General features: G+C 32.5%; 1 long non-coding RNA gene across 4 annotated transcripts in view; it reads right to left on the bottom strand.

The window, feature by feature from the left end:
- Positions 1–975: 975 nt before the first annotated feature.
- LOC308605257 overlaps positions 976–12,366 on the bottom strand; it is a 77,401-nt gene continuing 66,010 nt past the window's right edge. For 3 of the 4 annotated variants that reach the window (XR_014013657.1, XR_014013658.1, XR_014013660.1), the window contains exons 4-6: positions 6,303–6,384; positions 3,502–3,595; positions 976–3,144 (exon numbers count right to left, since the gene is read on the bottom strand). This is a non-coding gene — a long non-coding RNA (uncharacterized lncRNA). The remainder of the gene's footprint in view (positions 3,145–3,501; positions 3,596–6,302; positions 6,385–12,366) is intronic. The other variant, XR_014013659.1, reaches the window with a different exon arrangement.

The following is a 12,366-nucleotide window of genomic DNA, read 5'->3' as shown; positions in this document are numbered from 1 at the left end:
GTACACACCAAAAATGTTTCAGCCTCAAGGTCTCTGTAGTTGTTATTTCACCTGCTTGAAAGGCTCTTCTCCCAGAAACCTAATGGTTTGCTCCCTGTTTAGATCTTTGTTCAAATGTCATTTTTGTGAGGCATTTTTGGACCACACTATTTAAAAACACATCTGCCTGCCTTCCAAACACGTTTAACCCATCCCTCCCACTTCCCCTGCTTTATTTTTCTTCATAGAACTTATCACCATCTGACATACCACATATAGTACCTATCAGTTTGTCTGTTCTATTACCCATGCCTCACTCCCAAAATTGTAAGCTCATGAGGGCTGGAATTTACCTGTTTTGTTCAGTGCTGATCCTCAATGCCAATCTAGTAGAATAAATAAATTTGTAGTCCTCTCTATATAAATGCTTCAAATCTATTTTAATGCTCCTTGTTAAACATAAGCCAGAAAAGACATTTATGGAAAAACAAATTAACATAAAAATCTGCATAGACTATGTTAAAATGTACAAATTCTCTTAAGAAATGATGTACTTAAACTTTCTTTACTTCTAACTATGGGACGACATTCTACTTCGTTGCTTCATGCTAAAGTGGTATTTTTAACTGATCACATGAAAACTTAAAAAAAATTATCCTATAGTTTAGTATCGTATGCATTAAAGTCCAAACAGAAAAAAAGTTTTAGTGGTTCTATTAGAATTTATATCCCTGAAAAATGTTACTTTCATAAATACAAGCATTCCCAAAGATTATAAAATAATGAGATGTGGAAATAAGCAAACTCTGGAGTGATTTTAAAGTTTCTACTACTTCCTAAAGATATTAATCCATGCTAAGTGCTTAAATTATAAAATGAAGATATACAGAATAACTTTAATAACAAGTTAATCAAATTGAGGACATTTAGTGTAAAGGTGGCTTAAAAATTTTTTTCTCAGCATAATTTCTCAAACAAAATCTAACGCTATATCATAAGATAAATATAAACAATAACAAGATTCTCCAGGCAGTTTACACTTTTTCAAAACACAAAAGTTCAATCACAAGAATATGATAAGTATCAGATTATTCAAAGTTCCACAGAATTAAGGGGGACCTGTACTCATATATATGCTGATCTAAATGTATTATTCATGAAATTTTTGCATGAATCCCATGGATTAAAAATCAAGAAATAGACCCAAAGAGAAATGATAAATGTTAAATTTAATTTCAGTGTAATAAAAACAAAAACCCAGCAACTAACTTGTTACCTTGCACAGTAATTTTAACATAAAAAGTTTAAACTTATTTTGCCAACATTTTTTTCATTGCAAATAGCCTAAAAAAAAAAATCAGAAATCTGTGAGATTTATTTTATAAATAAACAAGGTAAGAACATAAACTCTTAAATTCTGCTGGAGAAATTAACTCTCCATTAAAGGGGCTCAAACTATTAGTAATAAAACAGAAATTTTAGGAAATCCCTTGATAAGAGGTAAGAAAATAAAAAATTTTAGCTGGAAATGTACTGATGATGGTCTCTTACTTCTTCTCCCAGACATGTAAGTATTGGGTTGGCCAAAAAATTCCTTTGGGTTTTAAGTAAAAATAAAAGACACATTTTTCATTTTCACCAAGAACTTTATTGAACAACGTATTCGCCCTTTTGTTCTACTACCTTCTGCCATTTTTCAGGCAACTTCATAATTCCTTCTTCCCAAAATTTTTTATCTTTTTGAGCAAAGAACTATTCCAGGTGCCTTTTATAGTCTTGCAGGGAATTGAAATTTTTTCCATTAAGAGAATTTTGTAAAGACTGAAATAAATGGAAATCCGAAGGTGCAATGTCCGGTGAATATGGTGGATGAATCAGAACTTCCTAGCCAAGCTGTAACACTTTTTGCCTAGTCATCAAAGAAACATGCAGTCTTGCAGTATCCTGATGGAAGATTATGCGTTTTCTTTCTTTTTGCTTTTTAAATTTATTCATTTATTTTTGGCCGTGTTGCATGGCACGTGGGATCTTAGTTCCCTGACCAGGGATCGGACCTGCACCCCCTGCAGTGGAAGCACGGAGTCTTAACCACTGGACAGCCAGGGAAGTCCCAGATTATGTGTTTTCTGTTGACTAATTCTGGATGCTTTTCATCGAGTGCTGATTTCAGTAGGTCTAACTGGGAGCAGTACTTCTTGGAATTAATTGTTTGGTTTTCTGGAAGGAGCTCATAAGAGGGGACTCCCTTCCAATCCCACCAAATACACAACGTCACCTTCTTTGGATGAAGACCGGACTTTGGTGTGGTTGGTGGTGGTTCATTTCACTTGCCCCACGATCTCTTCTGTTCCACATTATTGTACAGTATCCAGTTTTCATTGCCCATCACAATTTGTTTTAAAAACGGAATGTTTTTGTTACGTTTAAGTAGAGAATCACAGGCGGAAATGTGGTCAGGAAGGTTTTTTTCGCTTAACTTATGTGGAACCCAAACATCAAAGCGATTAACATAACCAAGCTGCTGCAAATGATTTTCAAAGCTTGATTTGGATATTGTGAGTATGTCGGCTATCTCCCACGTGGTATAACGTTGGTCGTTCTCAATTAATGTCTTGATTTGATCCCTATCAACTTCAATTGGTCTACCCAACTGTGGAGCATCGTCCAGCAAGAAATCTCCAGCACAAAACTTCGCAAACCACTTTTGACACGTTCGATCAGTCACAGCACCTTCTCCACACAATGCACGAATCCTTTTTTACGTTTCAGTTGTGTTTTTACCTTTCTTGAAATAATAAAGCAATAATATGCCGAAAATGTTGCTTTTTTCTTCCATCTTCAATACTAAAATGGCTACACAAAAATTCACCAATTTTGATAAGTTTTTTTAAAAATGCACTCTGATATGACAGCTGTCACAATACAACCTAACAAAACTGTTTCGAATGAAGTTAAAGACAACTAAGTGCTCGCTACTAGAGCCTTATGGAAAAAAACCGAACGAACTTTTTGGCCAACCCTATTAATAATAGGTCTAAATACTTACTAGAGCCAAATCTATCTCAAAAGTTTAGGACATTAATTTTTCTCCTTTTTGCTAATACTCAATGGGAAACAACACTTAGAATATAACTTTTTCCATGAATAAGGGATAGTAATATCCACCTGCAAAAGGAAAAAAACATTGATTTAGAATGTCAACTTCTAAATAAATAAATACATTAACTTAGAAATCATAGTTTATTAAAGTATAATCTTGCTAATCCAGTTATGGCTAACCTGAACATATATCAGTAATGATACCTGGTGGCTTAAAAACACCTCTAATTCTATAACAATTAAAAGGTTACATAATTGAGTGAAGAAAATCTTTACTGTTAAATATGGCATTTAGTCTATGATCAAATTGTTAATTCTACTTTCATATATATGTGATCTTAAGAGACTTGAATTTGAATATAGTATGCAAGCTGAATTGTTTAACTATTAAGATATCCCTCTGACTACCTCCTGAATACTTGCCTGTAGTCCTCTGAGTTAGCTCCAAACTCAATCCATACTCCAAGTAACAGATTTAAGTTGCTCAATATTGGAATTATTTGGCATCAACTTAAACCTGAATGAAAAAGATTAGGATTTTTTTCCAAAGAAGGTGGAAAAAATGAAAGCTTAATATACACCCATATATAGTTATTTCTTCTTTGCAAAAAAATAAATGGCCATATTAAGACTAACATGAAAGGGTATAACTTTTATTTTACTATTTGCTCTTTGTGTTTCAAAATTACACAAAGATGGAAATATATTAACTCTTACAAATAAAACTTTAAGGCCTGTTGAGTTACCTAAATGAGTGTTTCATTAGGTACTGACAGGCTATTTCACCTTCTCTAATAAGAGACTGGAAAGAAGTTGCATACTGTTATAATGAATTTCAATGCAACAGTTTTTCTATACTTTCTTATTCTCCCAATATTTCAATTTTTCTTTAATCTATTCTCAGGATTGAATTAAATAAAGTTTTTATTTAGCCCCAAATGATCCTTTTACACATCTTGAGCACCTAAGATATAAAGATATATTTAGTAAATATAAAATGCATTTAGAAGGCAAATTAGACTAAATATAATTTTCTAAAATCTGACTTCAAATATATTAAGGAAAACAAAAGAAAAAATAGAAATCTAATTCCTGGCTTGTTCTGGGAAATACTGGACAAACTTTGTAATTCATTCAATAAAGATTTCTAAGCATCTATGTATTAGTTCCTGAAATATCCTTAGTGGAACCAAAAATTACCATATATTTGTTACGGTCTTTCATGAAATGGCTGAGATAAAATAAAGGGAACAGGCTAAAAGCTTGATGAATGACTTTTAAAAGCCCCAAGGCAATATTTCCATGTGAAAGCTGGCATTTGATTCTCGCCAATATGGTATACTACTTCTTTATTTTGGGAAAAAAATTTTGCTGGAAAAAAGTGAGATTGTTCTTAAAAATAAGAGCTTTGTCTTATATATTTTCTTTACCTTGAAATAAGAATTTAAACAGAAGATGCTCAAATACAACTCCTTAAATTACACCTGAAATACTTTTAGGGTTTCCAACATAGACAATTATAATTGAAATGATTTATTAAGAACTGCTTGTATTTTATAGATTTCCTGCTTGGTTTCAACTGAAAGGAGTGAGATATTCCTTGTAGGAAATAGGACCAGGAGTATAATACACTACACTACACTCTTATCCTAAACATCAATTTTTAGTTTAATGACTTAATTAAACACCAACAAATAAGGAATAGAAGGTAAAGAAAGCATTTTCCTTCAAACTTCAATTAAATTAAAATATTTTGACTGTTTGAATCTATAAAATTAGTGACTATCATAATAATTTTTGGTCTTATGATAAAGTTAAATACTAGATATAAAAAAAAGCAAACAAGGCCTTCATATTTTCGACTTTACTTTCTAACAAAAATCTGTGGTTAAGGATTTAAAAAATTTTTTAAATAAAAACAAGAAAAAAACCAATATGATAGTATAAAGTCAGAAGACATAGGGTTAAAGATCCTAACCTGCATGTGTAGCAGATTACTCAATTTGAGTTTCTGTTTCCTGAACTAACCAACAAATATACTGGTCATTTATAAGGTCTTTCCTACCTTTAAAGTTATGATTAACTTTTTTTTGAGATAACTTTTTTTTGAGACACAGGCTATCAGGAATTTAATTCACATGTTTTGATACTTTCCCCATTCCCTTATAAGAGAATATTTAGAAATATTACTAAAAATTGTCCTCTAAGTTCTGTTCAAAATGTGTATTTTATAATGTACATTTATCTGTGAGATAAGCAAATGTCTTAATATAATTTCATTTTACTAGAGAAATAAAGGGAAAACTAATATTTCCGTTCTACCTGAAGTAAAAATTGAATATTTAGACTGAATACAAATATGCATTAAAATAAATTTATTTGATGCTGTATGAGCTCTTTCAATAAACTTGATGGCATTCAACACAACTATTAAATTGCAATTATACTATTTTAATAAAAACATCTAAAAGTTAGTTCTAACTTATTTTTATTGAATCATACTAAAAATAACAAGATTATCAGTAATACTGAAAATTAATTATAATAAAGCTGAAAATACATTGGTAATATTAATATACATTAAAATATGACTGTAGAGTATGGCCAACCTTACTTCAGCAGCACAGTTAATACTGGAGATAATTTTAGAAGTTTAACGCCAATATTTACGTGCTGCTAAGGCACTGCTGACATTGCTATCATAAGAGCTATGAATAAAAAGAAATATATTTTCTTCAGAAGATCAGATCCTTGTATTTTTGAGGCAGCACAATATGGCCTGCACCTTTTCAAAATCCACAAACCATTATGTGCTGCTACTTTACTCCAAGGTTTTGTTTTTTTAAACACACATTAGCACCTAAAGATACAAAAAAAAATTGTCTTTTAGAAAAAGAGGGTAAATACATTAAAAACCCATGTTTAAAGATTCAAACATTAACATAGTATGCATAATTAGTTATTTCTTGGAAGCTTTTGAGTAACATAATAAAACTTATTCCTACATTGAAAATTTAAGGAAAGCCTATTATGTGCGAAGCACCTTGCTATAGGTTAGGAACACAAAGTTGTATAATATGAGAAAAATAAAAGCATTTTTTTCTGTGTCAACTTAATAAGTAAATACAATTAAATATTTAATCAAACTTTTGAATGTATTAAATATATGAAGCTATTTTTTCCTTTTATAAACAAAAAGTGAATTCATAAAATTTGGTCTTTACCTTGGTAAAAGCATAATTTACAAACAGCATTTAATTCCTTGCAGTACACCATTCAAATGACATCTTCATCAAGTAGATAAGACTTCATGTCAAGGGAAAAATAAGAAATGACATACAAGAGCTAAGTTTCAATAAACGTAAGCTAGCAAAATGCAAATATACTTTTAAAGGAAAAAAATCAGAAGTCATGTGAAATATTTTAATACTAAATACAGTAAAAATATACAGAAGGCCTAAAACCAATTTTCTCTTAATTTGTTTTAAAAAATCCAAATATTATTTTACCCTCAACATTTATCTATTAGAATAGCTATTGTTAGACTTGGATATCACTTTATATAGGAAGTAATTCTAAAATATGAACCCTGGAAAAATGAGTTAATTTTGTACCCAGAGATGAGAAATAAAACAGGAACCCTGTGGCTCTTGATCTTCCTAGTCTCTTCCTGTCCCCACTCTTCACCAGGTAAGGAAGTTTACTCCTAAACAGTTGCCACATACTCAAGATGTTGGAATGAAATTTCTTCTCTAGAAGATACCAGAAAACTACCACCACTGTAGCTCAAGCTTTGACGACCTCTTTTATTGCAGTTTTCTTACCACTAAAATGGCTATGCTAAAGCTACACTACTTCTATTACAGAATAAGGGAATGTGCACTGAAATTTGCCCCTCCCTTCTAATATCTAAGTGTTTATACAAAGCATAACTGTCCTATATTCCACATTAATTTTTTGTGAATATTTTCCCATTAAAAGTATATGTAGGGCCTCCCTGGTGGCGCAGTGGTTGAGAGTCCGCCTGCCGATGCAGGGGATACGGGTTCGTGCCCCGGTCTGGGAGGATCCCATATGCCGCGGAGCGGCTGGGCCCGTGAGCCGTGGCTGCTGAGCCTGCGCGTCCGGAGCCTGTGCTCCGCAACGGGAGAGGCCACAACAGTGAGAGGCCCGCATACCGCAAAAAGAAAAAAAAAAAAAAAAAAAAAAGTATATGTAGGGCTTCCCTGGTGGCGCAGTGGTTGAGAGTCCGCTTGCCGATGCAGGGGACACGGGTTCATGCCCCGGTCCGGGAAGATCCCACATGCTGCGGAGCGGCTGGGCCCGTGAGCCATGGCCGCTGAGCCTGCGCGTCCGGAGCCTGTGCTCCGCAACGGGAGAGGCCACAACAGTGAGAGGCCCGCGTACCGCAAAAAAAAAACTTTAAAAAAAGTATATATAGCTAATCTTCTTTTCTTTTCTTTTTTTTTTTTGGCCTGCCGCTAGGCTTGTGGGATCTTAGTTCCCCGACCAGGGGTTGAACCGGGCCCTTCGGCAGTGAGAGCGTGGAGTCCTAACCACTGGACTGCCAGGGAATTCCCATGTAGCTAATTTTCTATTTGAGCAACCAGTTTCACATCTTACTCTATTATTGTCTCAAGTTTCGGCACAGTTTTTAATATGTAACCAAAATAAATGTTTGTAATGACTTGAGAAACACATATCTGTATTTATCAATTATATTAAGGAACTGTCCTTTTAGGCTACCCTCCCTGCTCGAACCCACTTTCCAGACAAAAATGTGAACAGATTTTCAAATATACATAATTTATATATGCACAGTTTTCATTTAAAAATATTTTATTGAACATCTACTATGTTCCAGGTACCGTCCCAGTTGTTATGTGAGTCGGTATACTGGTGTACCGAATAGACATAATCCCTTCTCAAGAAAGAATCTAAAAGCATTTAAATTATAAGACACAAAAACATAAAGCAAATAATTGTTCAAGACTGCATATTTTTTCTTTGCCCATGCAAAGTAGACATATACATTAAATGATTATTCCAAAATCAAATGGGTTATTTCAATTCTTATCTTTTTTTTTGCAAAATCTATTATGTATCTCTCTATATACATATTCGGCAGTGAAAGTGCAGAGTCCTAACCACTGGACTGCCAGGGAGTTCCCCTAAATCTATATATTTTAAATTAAGCCAAGTGTGCCGAACTTGAAAGAAATAATTGTGAATACTGCAAAATGCAAATCGTTTTATAAATCTTTAAAAAACCTTCACAGTGAATGTCTTCTCTTATTATTGTTTTATTTTTAAAAATTGTGGTTAAATATACATAATATAAATTCTACCATTTTAAAGTGCATAGCTCTGTGGTATTAAGTCCATTTACTTTGTTGCGCAACCATCGCCTCCACCCATCTCCAGAACCTTTTCATCTATATCAACTGAAATTGTACCCACTAAATACTAACTGCCCAACCCCCCAATCACCTCAGCCCCTGGAAACCACAATTCTACTTTTGAATTTGCTTATTCTAGGTACTTCATGTAAGTGGAATCATACAGTATTTGTCCTTTTGTGTCTGACTTTTTTTACTTAGCCTAACTTTTTCGAGGTTCACCCACGTTGTTGCACATATCAGACTTTCCTTCTTATGGCTGGGTAGTCATTCAATTGTGTATATTACTACATTTTATTTTGTCCACTAATCTATAGACATTTGTTTCGTTTGACCTTTTGGTTATTATGATAAATGCTGCTATGAACATTTTTTATAACTATCTATTTGAGTCCTGATTTCAATTCTTTTGGGTATATACCCCATTAGGTAACACTGGATCATACAGTAATTCTAATTTTTTGAGGACCTGCCATACTGTTTTCCAGTGGTTGTTCAATTTTACACCTCCATCAGCAGTGTACAAAAATTCCAATTTTTCTACATCCTTGTCAAGACCTATCTTTTTTTTTGATAATGGCCATCTTAATGTGAGTGAAGTACTATCTCGTTGTGGTTTTGATATTCATTTTCCTAATGATTAGTGATGTTGGGCATCTTTTCTTGTATTTATTGGCCATGCGTATATCTTCTCTGGAGAAATGTCTATTCAAGTCTTTTGCTCACTTTTTAACTGAGGTTTTTTTTTGTTTGTTTGTTATAGGAGTTCTTGATATATTCTGGATATTAATCCCTTATCGGATACATGGCTTGCAAATATTTTCTATTTTGTAGGTTGCCTTTTCACTCTATTGATAGCGTCCTTTGATGCACAGAGGTTTTAAATTTTGATAAGGTCCAACTTATCTTTTGCATAGGCCTGCGCTTTTGGTGTCATATCCAAGAAATCATTGCCAAGTCCAATGTCATGATTTCCCCCTATGTTTTCTTCTAAGAGTTTTATTGTTTTAGTTCTAACATTTAGGTCTTTGATCCATTTTAAGTTAATTTTTGTACATGGTGTGAAGTAAGTGTCCAACTTTTCTTTTGGATATCCAGTTTTGCCAAGACCATTTGTTGAAAAGACTGCCCTTTTTCGCATTTAATCGTTTTGGCACATTTGTTGAAAATCATTTGAACATATATATGCAAGGGGCCTGGGGCACCTAATTTATTTTCTGGGGCCTCTAGTTTATTCCAATTGGTCTATATGTCTGTCTTTATGGCAGTACCATACTGTTTGATTACTACAGCTTTATATTAAGTTTTGAAATCAGGAATTGTGAGAGCTTCAACATTGTTCTTCTTCTTCAAGATTGTTTTGGCTATCTGGTGTCCCCTGAGATTCCATATGAATTTTAGGATGTATTTTTCTCTTTCTGCAAAGAATGTCATTGAGATTTTGATACAGATGGCACTGTATCTCTAGACCACTTTGGGTAGTATTTCATCTTAATACTCCCAATATATGAACATGGGATGTCTTTCCATTTACTTGTGTCTTCTTTATTTCTTTTAGCAATGTTATATAGTTGGCAGTATACAAGTCTTTCACCACTGTGTTTAATATTATTCCTAGGCACTTTATTCTTTTTGATGCTATTGTAAATGGAACTGTTTTCTTAATTTCCTTTTTGGGTTATTCAATGTTAATGCACAGAAATGCAACTGATTTTTGAATGCTGATTTTGCTTATTAGTTACAACAGGGTTTTTGTGTGTGTGTGTGTGCGTGTGCGTGTGTATGGGGTGTGTGTGTGTGTGTGTGTGTGTGTGTAATCAAGGTTTTTCTACATGTAAGATCATGTCATCTGTGAACAGAAATAATTTTACTTTATAAATCTTTTATACCTAAAATCGGTTCATAGCTGTCTGGCAATCTTGGCCTATTCATTCATTCTTCTAGAAAAACATCAGACAGGTGTCTCTTCTCTCTTCAAACTTCCAATATCTCCCTTTCATCCTCACTTTCACTCAAAAAACAGAAGCTATGAGAAGAGAATTTCTGCCAGTTTCCACCACACCTATCTACATACATGCATCTGTCCCCATATAACTCTTTCTTTGAATTATGGATGAACAATCACTGTTCATAAGACCAATCTCTTCCCTTTTATACTAGATTTTATCCTCTCTTGCTTACTTAAGGATATTCCTGTAACACTCTCTCCTACATCTTTAATTTTTCTCTCTATTGGATCATTCCTATCAGCAAACATGTTATAATTTATTTCATCCCTTACAGATTATTACTTTCTGTGATAATATTGCAATTTTATCACTGATGTTTTAATAAACGCTCAGAGAAAATTTTTTTCCTATTTTTATTTCTATTTTTAACTCTGAAACAAAAATCATGGCTTTCTATGTGAAAGCCTGATAAATTTAAAATATTAGAAAACATTTATTTCCACATGCCAGAAAAATATGTAAATTCTTTATTTAAATGTATTTATTAAAGTGAAAGATTCCAGTGGAGCAATTCCAGAAATAGGGAATGTACATCTCTCTTTACCTGTGTTCAACAGCAACAATAATCTCTCGAGCTGGTAAGCTTTGATTTTTCCTTTCCATTTATAATAATCTTCTACTTTGGGGTGCCAAAATAGGTTTTATATTATGCCTTCAGGAAGGGGTTATTTTAAACTCAAAATTTCTTTAATCTATAGACAGTTTCCATTGTCACATGATAGGGATATTCAGATGCTAATACATGTCATGAAAATATTTATGCTACTTTGTTGTTTACACATATCCTTTATGTGTCACTAAATTACTTTAGATTTTTCAAATACTTAATTTTACTTTTAATCTGGTATTAATACAATTTATAATAGTAATTACTTTCTTCAAGTATGCTTCAAATTATGCACATAAATCTCTAAGGAGCTGGCTATATATAGCCCCTGGGCCACAGAGTGACTATCCTTGCTCAGGACAGTGGAATACTACACAAGTGGTATGATATATAGATATTATACCTGGAGAAAATAAAATTCACAGATGACAGATTAAAACTTGCTTTTCTTTTACTTCTGTTTTTTGGATACAAATGCTTAAAAACAAGGATTTTATTAACTAGATGACATACATTTAAAATTCAGTGTTGAGAACAGGCTTGAAATAATATTCAGATATAATCCAGAAAGCCTGTTTTATAATCTAAAAAAAAACTAGTTTTTCAGTTTAAGTGAATATAAATTTGTACTGTTGCTACATTCTCTTGATTTTTTTCTGATGAAGAAATTAATGAATGATTACTTAAAAACTGTGTGAAGTGGATTTCAAGCTAAATAATTTACTCCAGAAAAATCAGGATATATATATGTATTCACACAACATATATATATATATATATATATATATATATGGTACAATATATAGAGTTATATATGTTATCACTTTATTAGATATGTTATCATTTTATTATTAGATTTCCTAACAATAGTTTCCTTATATACAAAGTTAAACTACTTACAAGCTAAACATTTATATTGAGTTTTTAATTTTTGATGACTTTACTCCCTAGATATGAATAAATTATAAATATACCATAATGTCAGCCAAGAAATGCAATATAAAAAGTTTAATGAGAAAGTTTAATAAATAAATATGCTGTTTATCTTAACTTTTTTTCTTAGACACATTCTTCTTTGCATTCAAATTATGGATACTTACCCATTGCTATTCTTTCTTTACAATTTTGATGCTGTGTCAATCAGTCCTTGTATTCAGTTGGTCAATAAAACCAACCGACCCTTTCTTTGAGATCGCAATTGATCAATTTCTTTGCCATTCTTAATTTCATACCTTAAAATCAGGTCTAAGTACCTGATAACTAAAATTGCATT

This window comes from Mesoplodon bidens (genome assembly GCF_964165515.1).
Source record: "Mesoplodon bidens genome assembly, chromosome: 17".
In the NCBI taxonomy this organism is placed as follows: Eukaryota; Metazoa; Chordata; class Mammalia; order Artiodactyla; family Ziphiidae; genus Mesoplodon; species Mesoplodon bidens.
Note: the sequence above shows the minus strand (reverse complement) of the source record. Positions and strands in the feature narration are given on the sequence as shown.